Consider the following 4139-nt stretch of genomic DNA (forward strand, 5'->3'; position numbering starts at 1 on the left):
CAATAATACATAGGACAAGGACAATCCAACACAAGGATAATTGATGTGCTTAAAGTAGAAAAGACCAGCAATTAAAAATGAAAGTTATTCTAAAGATATAATAGAATAAAAGTTTATTGAAATGAATGTGAAATTTTGCCAAAAGACTGAAAAGAAACACTGTATTTTAGGAAATATCAGTAAGTTGATACTTTAAAGACAGGTTTTCAACTTTAAGAATAAAGAAAGAATCCTTTGGGTGCCTTGACTAAACATGCAGATGAGCAAATGCAGAGAAGAAGAAATTTTACTAAACTCATATTTCTCAGCCATTTTTAATAACAAAAGACAGTGCAACAAATCTGCAAAAATTTTAGGGGAAGAAAGTGTTTCCCAAGAATATCATACCCAACCAAACGCACAGTCTTATCAAACATTGGGAATAACTTCAATATCTAAAAGTAGTAAATGGAATAAATAATATTGTATATAAACAGTGGAATATTATGTAGCCATTTAAAAAATGAAGAAATAAATGTATACTTTTTTGTGAAAGAATGTTCATAATATATGCTGCAAAAGAGAAGTAATAATGCTAATTTTAAATATGAGTTTATATATATTCCATATATAGAATATCTTATAGCTAGATGCATGGATGCATCTCTATATATAGATAGAGAAAATTGACCATAAGAATATAAACTAAAATATAAGTGTGGAAGAAAAATGGGTGCCTTTGTTTTTTTTTCATAAATTAGTGGCTCTCAACTAAGGACAATGTTGCTCTCCCTGGGAAAACTTCACAATGTCTAGAGACACTTCTCTTTATTAAAACTGGGAACACTCTTCACTTCTAGTAGGTAGAGACCAAGGATGCTACTGAACATTCAATAACACAGGGACTGCCCTCCATAGCAAAGAATTATTCAACCCAAAGTGTCAATAGTGCCAAGGTTGAGAAACTCTGATTTAATTATATGTATTAATTTACTATAGTAAATATGGGTCATTGGTATAATAAAGATAAAAATTACCAAAAGAAAAAGCACTGCATAAAGTTGAGAGAAGAGTACACTTAATAGATAAATGTATTAAACTTCAAAAGATGCAAATTCATTTACACATTTCTCTGAGATTTTGAATTTACAAATGTTCTATTGTGAAAACTTATGTAAGTTATACTGTTCTTTTAATAATATTCTTTTTGGGGAGATAAATATTAAACAACAAAAAAATATGGTAAATACAAACCCAAGTAAGTTTGTTTTAAAGCTTTTCAAATAACATTTAAAAATCTCACTCACTTTGCATTTTAGTATCTCAGAATGAACGCTCATTTTAGTTCTAGATCTTTAATTGGAATAATATAATTTGTTGCTGGTTTTCAAAGAGCATGTATTTCGTGGATATGCCACCCAGTTTTGTTCAACATATAGAACTTAACTTTTTCTATAATATGAGTTGTAATTATTGATGACGTTTTTCATGTTGTTGTAAGTCTCCTTAACTTTGAAGTGCAGTGTCTAAAATTCTAGTATTTGAAAGTACGCCACATTTTGTTCCAGTAATGAATATCAAACAGTATGTTGATCTATACTGAGGTGTTTCATGGGGGTGAAGCTTGCTATTTAGAAAGAGGCATTGTGTAAGGACCATCAGCACCTCAGAAACATGGCTGGTTAAAGGCAACATGTCAGAACTTTGCCTCCTGAGTATACAAAAAAGCATGTCCCAGGCAGCTAACAGTTCTTCCCTAATTGTAACAGATTGCTGGAGGGGGCTACATTCTGCTCAACGTTGTCATCCTATGAGTGCTCAGGTTGCAAATATGGCTGGTGAGCTTCAGGTTCTTCTGAGTCATTTCATCTTTGGAAGCCAAACCTCTTCAGGACCACTGTCGCAGAGTACACCATTTTAAAATAGAGCTTGGAAAATGTAGCTAATTAAGTTGAATTCAAATGTTTCTCTAACATCTGCTCTTCCCTGGCACCATGGCAGCTGCAGGGATAACACGGATTAAAGAGACAATATCCTCCTCTACTCAAGGAATGTAATCCAGACATGCTTAGAACTACTCACTTGAACTGGACAGGACTTGGAGAAGTGATGCAATTTTCCAGTTTTCTTTTTTTTTTTTTTTTTTTTTTTTTTTTTTTGAGACGAAGTCTCGCTCTGTCACCCAGGCTGGAGTGCAGTGGCGCGATCTCTGCTCACGGCAAGCTCCGCCTCCCGGGTTCACGCCATTCTCCTGCCTCAGTCTCCGGAGTAGCTGGGACTACAGGCGCCCGCCACCTCGCCCGGCTAGTTTTTTGTATTTTTAGTAGAGAGGGGGTTTCACCATGTTAGCCAGGATGGTCTTGATCTCCTGACCTCGTGATCCGCCCTCCTCAGCCTCCCAAAGTGCTGGGATTACAATCGTAAGCCACCACGCCCGGCCAAGTTTCTAGTTTTCTAGTGTTTCCACACTAGAAAAACTTAAGATTTTTTCCCATAGATGATGATCATACCACGTGTTCATGTATATGTTAGTGGGAGGGATTTTATGTCTTTTGGGGTAGATTTTAGACATTGAAAAGATCTTTCAGAGGTTTAAATGTGAATAATTGATTAAGTTACAAATTTTAAAGCCAACTTTCTGAATTTGTAGATCTTCTCATTCTATTTCTAAATCTATCCAATTTTGAAAAGTCACCTTTAAGGGGATTGATTCATGTTTTCAAACAGTGAAACTCCTTTAAACACACAAACTGCCTGTACAAATTTAATCTATTTCATTTTATTTTTGTTTTCAATTTTATGCCAGGCCATTCCAAGCATTTAAGAAATTCTCACAAATTTAACTAAAGTTTTAAAATAGTCAAGAAATTCTTAAGTTCTTTTAAATGTGCTGATATTGCCTGCATACTCAGTAAGATTTCAACTTAAAATTGCCAATGTCTAATCATATGCTTAGTCACATATGTTAGATTGTATGGAAACAGGACACTGACCTGTTAATCTAAATAGTTCTTACATGTGGAAAATGCATAAAATATCATGTGCACAAAAATATTGAACAATGGAGTGTCTTAAACATTTCTATACTTAATTTGAATCTTCCTGGGCTAACTGAAGTCATAATAGTCAATCTGGCTAGACACTGTCTAACACTGATACTGTAGCATCACTGATGGTCTCTGAGTCCTTTTCGTAGGTAAAAACAACAACTTTATAACCTGAACAAAGTGATTATCTAGTGGCTTTCATAGCCTACATAATCATACTCAGACTTATTCTTGAAAATCTTGAGTTTTGTTCAGCTTCTTGATTCTAAAGGTGTATGTCTTTAGCCAAATTTGGTAAATTTTCAGCTATTAGATCTTCAAGTACGTTTCCAGCCCCACTTTCTTCCTCCTCTCAATCCAGGAGTTCGGTGACATAAATATTAGCTCTTCTGTTATAATCCCACAGGTCCCTGAGGTTGTTTTCACTTTTTCTGTCTGTTTTCTGTGCATTGTTCAAATTGGGTAATTTCTATCATTCTGTCTTTCAGTTCACAGATTCTTTTCTCTATGCCCTCCATTTTGCTGTTCAGCTCATCCATTTTTTGTTTTTTTATTTTGGTTGCTGTATTTTTCAGTTCTAAACTTTCCATTTGGTTCTTTATATCCTGTTTCTTTGCTGAAACTTTCTCTTTTGTTCCTATTTCAAGTGTGTTCATAACTGTTCAGTGCCAGCATTTTTATGATGGTTGCTTTAAACTGTCTAGATGATTCTGCCATTCCTATCATCTCCGTGTTGGCATCTATGGATCACCTTTTTTTTCATTCAGTTTGAATCTTCCTAGTATGAAGCATGCGATTTGATTGAAACTTGGACATTGTGGATGTTACGTTCTGAGACTTTGGATCGTGTTTAAATCTGTTCGAGCCAGCTTCCTCTAACACTACTCCCGCAGAGGAGGAAGGAGATACCTCACTGCTGCCATGTTGGGTGGACAACTAAGTGGCCTTGGTTCACACCTGAAGGGAGGCTCCTTATCACTCCTGGGTGGGTGGGCACTCTAACTTCTCATTACACCTCCACTGACTGAATCCCCCAGGCTGGGAGAGCGAGGAATGCCTAGTGCTGCACCCCCCCATGTCCCCACTAGCACCGCAGAAGAGAGTTATGGCCTC

This window comes from Papio anubis, chromosome 2 (genome assembly GCF_008728515.1).
Source record: "Papio anubis isolate 15944 chromosome 2, Panubis1.0, whole genome shotgun sequence".
In the NCBI taxonomy this organism is placed as follows: domain Eukaryota; kingdom Metazoa; phylum Chordata; class Mammalia; order Primates; family Cercopithecidae; genus Papio; species Papio anubis.